The 11,518-nt window shown below is 34.0% G+C and overlaps 1 protein-coding gene across 2 annotated transcripts in view; it reads left to right on the top strand.

The window, feature by feature from the left end:
- The first annotated feature begins 1,624 nt into the window (after window positions 1–1,624).
- LOC143032911 (methyl farnesoate epoxidase-like) overlaps window positions 1,625–11,518 on the top strand; it is a 117,180-nt gene continuing 107,286 nt past the window's right edge. Inside the window, exon 1 of one of the 2 annotated variants that reach the window (XM_076198171.1) lies at window positions 1,625–1,650. The gene's annotated coding sequence lies outside the window, so the exon portion shown is untranslated. Of the gene's footprint in view, window positions 1,661–11,518 lie in introns of both variants that reach the window. The other variant, XM_076198170.1, reaches the window with a different exon arrangement.

The raw sequence follows: 11,518 nt of genomic DNA, 5'->3' as shown, positions 1-11,518 counted from the left end.
TCTTATTCAGACATTGCTTATAATTTCTAGTATTACTAAACTAAAAGTAGGTGCATTTGAATTTACTATGTAAAACTTTTTGTATCGTGTCAGGTATACGAATATGTTGTAGATATGTACAGTAACAACAGGATTTTTGTACTTAAATAGTTAAGAATTGAAATTGAAGATTCAGTGTCAGGAAGTCGTACTTTTGCCTATTGTGCTCCGACTTCCAGGGAGTTCGACCCGTAATTCGGCATAGATGGACTAGAAATCTGGGTCACGATAGAAAAAAGTCGTTACTACGAGGCTACAATATTTGCAAAGGAAATGAAGAACTGTATTCATGTATAAGAGAAAGTCTGCGTGTAGGATCATCTGCTGTGTCGAGATAACGAACAACTAGTTTTCCCTCATGAATTCATTATCTAGTGAGGGCTAGGTGATGAATGCAAGAGAGGAAAGGCATACAAAGGCAGTGGGAGCTGCTTGAGGGAACTAGGAAATATAACTGAACTACAGAGCTTGTGAAAGGACAAAGATGCGGATGGAATTAGGAAAAAAAAAAGTAGGACAGAATAATCTGAGGTGATTTTGTTTTGTTTCATGAAATGGATAAAAGTAGATGTCCTTGAAGGATTCATAAGTCTGAGGTATCGAGAATGAGATCAAAGGATCAATGAAAGAAAAGGTGGATAGATGATGGTGAATGAAGCTTTAAAGGACCGTGGTCAGGATGGTGAATAGACTTAAATGCGATTGGGTGACAGAATGAGGTGTAGAGGATTAGGTTACTGTTACATTCTCTTCCATATGAGGGGCGCGCCAAGAATGAATGGATAGTACTACCAATGAAGAAAAGTGTCGTCTTTTTTTATTTATTTATTTATTATTTTTGTCTGTATAGGTAGAAGTGAATGAGGTGAGTGAGATGAAAGTGAAAGATGTGGTTTGTGAAAAATGGTATATAGGTTTAAGAAATACTATACGGTGTCGCCTTTTATGTTAAATGTACAACACAAGCACACAACATACAAAAGGTTATCTATTGGCTAATAAGAATTTGCAAAATAGGACATGAATAGTCAAAACCGTGGTCAACATGTCAAAAAACTACTTGTAAGCTTACTTCCCCAATCCTCTTTCTCTTGCAACCGGCGTCACCACGCCCCAAAAGTCTGTTGGGTTACACATTTTCACACGTTTAAGGTTCGTTATTCCCAATAAATAGGAAAGCTAATACATCTTACACAGTGTCCCCTTTACTAAGACAAGGATATCACGGGGCTGAAATAAAACAAGTTGGCAGCAGTCAAAATGGCAAGAAAAAAGTTTTTATCATCTCGTTCCGTAAGGAGACCGAAAGAAAATGCCGGACGTTTTGGAGATTAGCTCCCGGTTGATTAGAATAGTCACAATTAAGAAAATGCCTTTGAAATATATTAAAAAAAGCATCTCAACTCCTACACACCGATAACATTGCAACTTATGCCAGAATATGTTATCTAATTTAAAGAAGGTCCCATATCATTCGCATTCTGTTTGCTGGTCGTAGAAAACCCATTCTAATGCTGATTACAAGAATATAATCTTATCATCACTGCCTATGAGGCGACTGTATTTAAATGCAGCCCTTCCATCTCAAATGTCAGACTCGGCTTACTATTTGTGAGTGCAGGTAGTGTTTCCTTATTCGTAACTGTTGGAACATACATACACACACGAACACACACACACACACACACACACACACACACACACACACACACACACACACACACACACACACACACACACACGATTCGTGACGCAGTCGGTAGAGTTCCCAGCTGCCACTGCGGCGGTCCGGGTTCGAATTCCGCCAAAGCTGAAATAATTTCAGTTTAATAATAATGAATAATAATAATAATAACAATGAATTTTTAGACCAAGAAATTGAAACCATTTATGACATTGGTAATAAATTGAAATATCTAAAACACTTAATTGACGTAGCTTAAAACACAGCAAAGAATTTTTTTTTATAATCGTACTCATAATCAGCAATTTAGTTTTAAGAATATTTCAACCCTCCCTTTTCATCAAAATTTTGTTAGTTTAACTCGTACTTTTGATAAATTTGGTGTCCAAATTGTCTTTAGAAATAACAACATTGTTAAAAACAGGTTGATCAAAAATTCACCTGCTTGTGATGAAGGCTGTGTTTATAGCATCACTTGCAAAAATTGTAACTTTAATTATATTAGACAAACAGGCAAGGATTTATAATTGAAAATAATCCAACATAAATATAACATCAGAACAGGGCAAGTTTCAAGTGGATTGTTTTTACATTTAAGGGATTTTAAACATTGCACAGATTGGGATAACACAAAGAAAATTGTCTTAAGTAAGAACATTAAGGAGAGGAATACCATAGAATCATGTTATATAAAAGCTTCATTTGAGGACAACATGAATATGAGTATGGAAATGTGTAAATTAGATAACTTTATAACATACAAAATTGTTGACAGTAGCCGACTCAAACGTCCGGTAATACCGAGAGAGTGAGGGTACAATGGAACTGTCCTAATTCCGCCCTAGTGTGCTTCTTTTGTATATATATTGTCACTGTTTCCTTACTCTGTACCTTTGAAAATGTCTTAAATAGACGAAAACGTTTGGTCACCTTTCATTTTATTTTCCAAGTGGTTTTATTACACATTTTGTGAATCACGTGTTTTTGTGATTTATTCGCATATATATGTATATATATATATACTGTATATATATATATATATATATATATATATATGTGTGTGTGTGTGTATATTTATATGTACTGTATATATGTATATATATATATATATATATATGTGTGTGTGTGTGTATATTTATATGTACTGTATATATGTATATATATATATATATATATATATCAAATAGCAAATATATACGTTTCAATACACACACACACGCACACACACACACACACACACACACACACACACACACACACACACACACACACACACACACACACACACACACACACACACACACACACACACACACACACACACACACACACACACACACACACACACACACACACACACACACACACACACACACACACACACACACACACACACACACACACACACACACACACACACACACACACACACACACACACACACACACACACACACACACACACACACACACACACATATATATATATATATATATATATATATATATATATATATATATATATATATATATATATATATATATCAATTGAAGACAGTGATTGGTCCAAGCATGCCATCCCTAATTTTGTTATAAATTTATCTGATAAACCTTTAAATAGTGCAACAACATGTGCTTTAGGATATGGTCTTAGTTTCGCAGCAACTCAACACGAAATAGACTATGTTAACGTGGCCAAAGGTTTTTGCAATTTAGAAAATATTGGTGATGTCTCTACTCAAAATATCAACATCAGCAACGGTTTTGCATATGCTTCTTTATCAGCAAATGGTATTCCAAATTATCCTAAAAGTTTTTTTTAAGTCTTACCGTGAGTTAAAAAGAGATGAACAGTTACAGATTACTAGAGCTGATAAAAGCAATTGCATTGTCATTTTTAACAAATTAAATTACATTGAAAAAATGGGAACATTATTGGGAGATTGTGAAACATATACAAAACTTACTAAAAACACGCTTGAATCTGTAAATAGTGAGTTTAATCGTAATATTAAAAATATTCTGAAAGGGCATGAACATCTGATAAAACATTTTTCTTCTTTGTCCCCTTCCTTGCCTTACATGTATGGATTGATTAAAACCCATAAACCTGGTTATCCAGTTAGACCCATCATCAGTTCCACAGGATCCGTCACTTACAATTTATCCAAATGGCTTGTTACTATTTTGATTCCTTTAGTGGGTACAATATCTTCTTCCCACGTCACAAATAATGTTGATTTAATTAATCATTTGAATAATCTAGAAATTCTTTATGATTTTAATCTAGTTAGTTTTGATATAACTTCGCTCTTCACCCGTGTTCCCGTAATTGACTGATTGGTATATCTTGAAGATGAATCATTATCAAAACATGACTTGCCACTTCCAGTTAAAACCATAATTGAGCTCATTAATTTGTGTATTTTAAATTGTAAATTTGTTTTTAATGGTGAATTCTATGTACAAAAATTTGGTATGGCTATGGAAAACCCTCTGTCCCCAGTACTTAGTAACTTGTACATGGAATTCTTTGACATGAAACTACTAACTAGGATTCTTCCCCAACAAGTTGTGTGGAAAAGATATGTTGATGATATTTTGTGTCTTTGACCAGTTAAGCGTAACTTAAATTTATTCCTTAAAAAACTAAATGGTATGGTCCCTTCAATCAAATTCACTTTTGAAATAGAAATAGAGAATAAATTACCATTTTTGGATATTTGAATTCATCGAAATGGTAGACAATTTAGATATGACGTTTATAGAAAACCAACTAATGTCGCATCATATGTCCACTTTTACTCGGCTCATCATCAGAAGACAAATCTTTCTGTCTTTAGTTCTATGTTTCTTAGAGCTTACAGGATATGTAGCCCCGAATTTTTGGATGATTAGCTGAGGAAGATATATAGCATAGCTTCTGAATTAAAATATCCAAAACACTTATTAGATACTTCTCATAAAATGGCTTACAAAACTTTCCATAACACCTCACACGAAAGAAAAGTATTTGACAAAAAGAACCTTTTGGTTCTTCCTTACATTGAGAAATTAGTTGGTCTGCCTAATATTCTCAAACAGTTCAACATCAACTTGGTTTTCAAAAATAACAATGCTATAAAAAGTAAGCTCACTAAAAATTCACCTATAGTAAATGAGGGTTGTGTTTACTCTATTCCATGCCTTAAATGTAACAAATTTTATATCGGCCAAACTGGTAAAGACTTAAAAACTAGGATAAATCAGCACAAATACAGTGTAAGGAGTAGGCAAAGTTCCAGTGTAAGAGACCACAACCATCCTATTGACTGGGATAATTCTAATGTAATAATTTCTTGTAGATCTTTATCAGAAAGAGACATTATCGAATTCAGTCACATTAAGCAAACCTTTGACCATAATATCAATTTAAGTTTAGGATTATATAAACTTGATGATTTTATTATTGATAAAATTGTAAAAAATTCTCCAAGTGTTACTAGGCCGGGGTGACGTAACGTCATGTGACTAAACGTCCTTAAAAGTAAACATACGTCTCAACCTGATTATGAAGCATCTTGTGTGTCCTTCCCATGTTCCTAGCTTGTCTACTACTTTATGTATATATATCCACCTATGTCTCTGTAACTAAGTATTCCTTGATAATGTCTTAAATAGACGGAAACGTTCGAACTAAGCTTCTTATTTCCCAGTGTTTTTTTCTGCATATTATTTCCACGTGTGCCTTACTGCAATATATATATATATACATACATACATACATATATATATATATATATATATATATATATATATATATATATATATATATACATAATTAAAAGTGATGGCTTGTTGTGCACTAATTATTTTCTTAAAGGTATTTTCCATATACCTTATTATAGATTTGTTTTCCTTAGAAAGGAAATTTATGGCTTGACTGTATGTAGTCATATTAGCTAGATCGCGATTTCGGGTTCAAGACCCTTCTTCAGTAGTTATAGGGATGTTCTATCTTGTTAGGATAAGGATAAATCCGATGAGTCTTATTAAAGTACTAAGTTTTATACTAGATTTTTTTTACTTGCTAATCAATTTAGGGAAGGTCACCTAGTATTTCGGGCAGTGATGAAATGTCACGTGCACTAGGAGAGCCTCCGGGTTCGTGTTGTGGCTGAATGTGGCATGCTTATGGTTATGGCGTTTTGTCTCGCACTGGCGTTTGTGGTGTTATGTCTCATGTTTGGATTTACAACGGTTTGTCTCATGCTTGGGAGGGCTCTAAGGTCCCCTGCTTGTATATTTAGATTTGGGCTTAACTCTTTAATATACAACTCATCTAGAATTGGGAGGCGTCTATCGTCATTACGTAAATCCAAAATCTCAGTGTTTTCCTCTAGGGTCTCTCTTGATAGTGTTATGCCATGGGCTTCTCTTAAGCGATTTTTAGGGGCTCCAGATGTCAGTTGGTATGAGAGGCGACGGGATAACCTTATTGTCGTCATGCCAATATAGGTGGATGGGAGAGCTTCACAGTTCCCTCGTGTACATGTGAACCTTTAGATGACATATGATTTCTGAAGTTCCCCTCCCTCTTGTTGGGGGCTGTTTCTAATAAGGAGTGGCTAAGGATTACAAAGGCGGAGCATGCCGACAGGAGACCTTTTGATCCATATCTAGGTCGGATGCGAAAAAAATCATAATAATAAATTAATAAATAAAAACTATAATAATGTAAATAGCAAATAAAATACATAAATAAGTGCATAGGTATAGTTAGATAATAAACAAACAGGTAAATAGTAAATGATAATGAATTGACATATAACTAATAATAAATGAAAATCAAAACAGACAAATGATAACAAAACAAAAACAAATAATATGAAATGAATTATAATCATTACAGCATCTTGCTTAGGTGTTTATCTAAATGATTTTTAAAGCTTCGAACTGAACTACATTGCACTACCTGTGCAGGAAGTTTATTCCATTCATTAACTACACGGTTGGCGAAGTTGTTTCTACCTACTTCCAAATTGAATCTATTTCCGGACAGTTTGAGACCATTGTTTCTTGTCTGATTCTCATTCAATGTAAAAATTTTGTCACTTTTGATGTTGTCAATTCCCTTTAGAATTTTAAAGACCTGTATCAAGTCACCTCTGAGTCTATACTTTTTTTTTAGGGAAAACAGGTTCATATCTTTTAGTCCATTTTCGTATGATTTATTTTTGATATTTGGAATCAGTTTTTTGGCTCGCCGTTGTATTTTTTCCAGTTTTCCTAGTTTTATAATAAATCACTAGGTTGAGTATTTTCTTTGGATTGACTAGTTTAATGTTTCTTTTTATAATTTGTTTCATTGTAGGTTCATCTTTTTTATAGGCTGACGAAAAAGTGGATTTATAATAGATGTTAATTTTCTCTTTATTCTGATTATTATTGTTGTTTTTATGCCAGCCGTTCATTATTTTCTTCATTTGGTGATTTATCTCTTTTTCACTGAAGCCGTTATTAATCAGTACTTGAGTAGAACGTTCTATTTCATTATGCACTTGTTTCCATGTGCTACAGTGAGTTAATGCTCTTCGGATATAGGTACTGATGGTGGAGTCCTTATATCTTTGAGGGCACTCACTAGAATCATTAAGACAGTGTCCAGGGTTTGTGGGTTTTGTGTATACTGTTGTATCAAAAGAATGTTCATTTTGTTTTACTGGGAGGTCGAGGAAGGGTAAAGCTCCGTCAACGTTATCTTCCATAGTGAAAGTGAGCTGAGATGTCTCTTGTGGTAGGTGGCGGAATTTTTCAGCTTCGTTGTTGTTCTTGGTCTTAAGGGAGATATCGTCAATGTATCTACAATAAATATCTGGCTTTTCTTTTTTTCTGAATATTTCTTCTTCTACGCAGCACATGAAGAAGTTTGCCATTAATACTCCTAGGGGGGATCCCATTGCAACTCCATCAATTTGACAATATTTGTTCCCGCGGGGGCAGGAGAATGGGACCTCTATAGTACAGCATTCAAGCAGTTTCCGTAGTATAAATTCTGGAACATCTAATGTAGGTGTGGTGTCATCGTAGTACACTTTGTTGCTGATGTAATTAATTATGCGATCTACGGAACTATTAGTGTATAACCCTTCCACATCAAGAGAAGCGATTCTACCTTTAGCGAAGTTTATTTTGATAATATCTAGGATATCGGATGTGGATTGTAGACTGTAGGTGGTGGGAGTGTGTAGGGAGTTAGAACGGAGCACAGTTTCTTAGCGAATTTGTACGTTGGTGCAGGGATTTGAGATCTCTCTCAAATCCCTGCACCAACGCACAAACGTGGTTTTGCTTTAATTTGTCTCTAGTGGCAGTCACATTATTTTTCATAACAAGAGACGAAGTTCTAGGATTACGGTAATAAATAATTAGATTCAGTTTATCCTCTTGTTTTTTGGGCTTACAGGTCTTATATATCATGTTTTTCAGTACTTTTTCATCTGCTTTATAAGCAGGTGACATTGTGTTTTGGTAAAAGATGTTTGATTTATTCAGCTTATTATCTACCTTGATAGTGTTGCTATTGGCTTTTTCCATATTAATTTTAATTTCTTTGTCAATGTCTGTCATTGTGAATCCGTTATTAGTTAGAATTTGCTATACTCTATTTAGTTCTTGGCGGAGAAGGAGTCAATTGGATGAATTCTAACTAATAACGGATTCACAATGACAGACATTGACATAGAGATTAAAATCAATATGGAAAAAGCCAATAGCAACAATATCAAGGTAGATTATAAGCTGAATAAATTAAACATCTTTTACCAAAACACAATATCCCCTACTTATAAAACAGAAGAAAAAGTACTGAAAGACATAATATACAAGAACTGTAAGCCCAAAAAACAAGAGGATAAACTGGATCTAATTATTCATTACCACAACCCTATAACTTTGTCTCTTGTTATGAAAAATAATATGACTGCCACTATAGATAAATTAAAACAAAACCACGTTGTGTATAAGTACTCAGCAATCTTAACAAAGACGGTGTGCTATGCAACGGAGAGTACATAGGCCACACAACGCAAACATTATCACAAAGGCTGACATTTCACATGCAAAACGGTGCTATAAAAAATCACATCACAAAAACACATAACACTACCATATCGCGAGACCAACTAAACAAAAACACAGTCATAAATTCAAAGACCAACGACAAAAGAAAACTGAAATGTCTGGAGGCAGCTTTTATAAGAAACCATATGCCAAACATGTGTGGACATTTGGATTTTTTCAGGGCACCCCCTCGTCATGAACTACCATCTTTCCTAGTATTCCATCTTTTGTATTTTTTGTATTTCTAAGCATGTATGTAGCTTTAGAAATAGAAATTACCAGAAGATTCCTAAGGTCTAGGCAAAACGTCGTAATGTTATAGTTTTCATATCCACAATGGACTCGATCGGAAATATTATTCATCATTTACCAAGTTCTAAGAAGAGAATAATTAGAAAAAAATGAAAATGTTAAGAAAAAGATCACGAACGCTGAGTATGCTGTGATATTCAATAGAAAATGTCTCGATGAAAACCTGGTCCCTAGATTCACTAATATATGTATATATACATACATATATATATATATATATATATATATATATATACATACATATATATATATATATATATGTATATATATATACATATATATATATGTATATACATATATATATGTATATATATACATAAATATATATATATATATATATATATACATATATATGTTTTGCAGTAATTCACAAGGCACACGTATATATATGTATATATATACATATATATATACATGATGGAGAACATACACACAGAGGAAGGCTCGGAACCCTAAACACTCTAACGTTTCGTTTGCGTAGAACTTCTTCAGAGAGTGTGCGGAAAACTGTAATTGAAGTTTATGTACTAAACTTAATTATCTTTTCGGATACTTGGGAAAGGTCGTTTTGCTGGTGTGTTCTAGAATTAAAATACTAGTTTGTTTAGCTAAATTGATAAACCCTCCTCGATGGTTCGATGAATTCTTAGTTGAAATATATGCTGATTCTACAATTCCTCTAGTGAATTTATCAAAACCTTTATGTAGCACTTCAGCTCCTCTCCAGTTTGGTAAATAATCGAAATTTTTCCGCATGAACTACTAAAGAATTAGATGCCCTATGTGCTTTTATGTCGTTTTTATGTTCATAATTTTTTTTTTATCTAATCCCCTTGATGACTCGCCATAATATTTTGTATACGACACTGTTTTCGGAATTGGTTCTCTTTTCGGAAGTCTTTATCAAATCACCTATCCTCTTATTAGTTATTTTGGCTATGTTTATACCTGTTTTTGTTAAATATTTGTCTATTATTGGTGACGTTTCTGAGTCAGGTACTGATACAAAATTGGTAGTATTTTTATCATTTCTCTCTTTCTTTCCACGATTATAAATATTTATTGCTTTTCTCTTCGTTCTCCTCAACATTTCCTCTGGGTATCCAAGTTTGTCAAAGGTTTTCATAATATAATCAAATTCGTCTTCTAGGTATTCTTTGCTACAGATTCGTATTGCCTTGAGAAAAAGGCCTATTACTATACCAGGGCACTACGAATCTGTAGTAAAGAATACCTAGGCTTAGACAAAGACATAATAATCACCAATGCAGATAAAGGAGGTGGTATTGTGATCCTATCAAAAGAGGACTATATCAGTAAAATGTTGGAGCTCTTCGATGACGACAATACTCATCACAAAAAACATATAGGTTTCGCAACGAGTGAAGAAGATAAATTCAAAATACATGCCAGGAAAATTCTTAATAAAACTGAAAATGGAAAGGAATTAATGGGATTTCTGGAGGAAGACCCCAATCCTCCCAAGATGGGCGGTATACAAATAATTCACAAACCTAACGCTCCAAAGCAACCCATAACTTCAGGGGTTGGCAGTGCACCCTACAGACTAGCGAAATGTCTAGCCAAACCGTTATTACAGACAATGGGGTCGATCAGTAATACACATTTGAAAAATTCTAACGATCTTTTGACAAGATTAAAGGATTTAGATTTCACGGGGAAAAAATTAGTAAGCTATGATCTTAAAGCTTCATTTACAAATGTTTCCACTGATGGTGCGTTAGAGGCAGTAAAGATAGTAATAAAAGATATGAACGATGCTGACCTACCCGTAAGAAAACAAGATTAAATAGAATTGATAGATTTATGCGTAAATTTCGGTGCGTTTACTTTTAATGGTGACGAGTATGAACAACACAGAGGTCTCGCTATAGGTAGTCCTTTAAGTGCAGTGATGGCCTCTCTATATATGGAGTTATTGGAAAAAGAAAACTTTATCAGAATTAATGGTAGGGGATCACACTGGTTTAGATATGTAGACGACGTCCTCGCTATCATCCCCGAAAACACCATTGTAAATAATAAAGTGAGATTACTTAACGCGGTCAACAGCGATATTCAGTTCACCGTAGAAGAGGAACAAAATGGACAATTGCCCTTCCACGATACATTAATACAACGAGTAGGAAAAACTGTGACTTTCTCAGTATACAGAAAGGAAACAAAGAGGATTTAATACATTACTTCTCCGCACATGATGATAGGACAAAGAGTGGTATAGTAATAGGTTTTTTTCTCAGGGCACTACGAATATGTAGCAAAGAATACCTAGAAGACGAATTTTATTATATTATGAAAACCTATGACAAACTTGGATACCCAGAGGAGAACGAAGAGATAAGCAATGAATATTTATAATCGT

The sequence above is a fragment of the Oratosquilla oratoria genome, chromosome 14 (assembly GCF_046742065.1).
Source record: "Oratosquilla oratoria isolate Oo_2021 chromosome 14, ASM4674206v1, whole genome shotgun sequence".
Taxonomy (NCBI): Eukaryota; Metazoa; Arthropoda; class Malacostraca; order Stomatopoda; family Squillidae; genus Oratosquilla; species Oratosquilla oratoria.
This window is presented reverse-complemented; position numbering and strand designations above follow the sequence as displayed.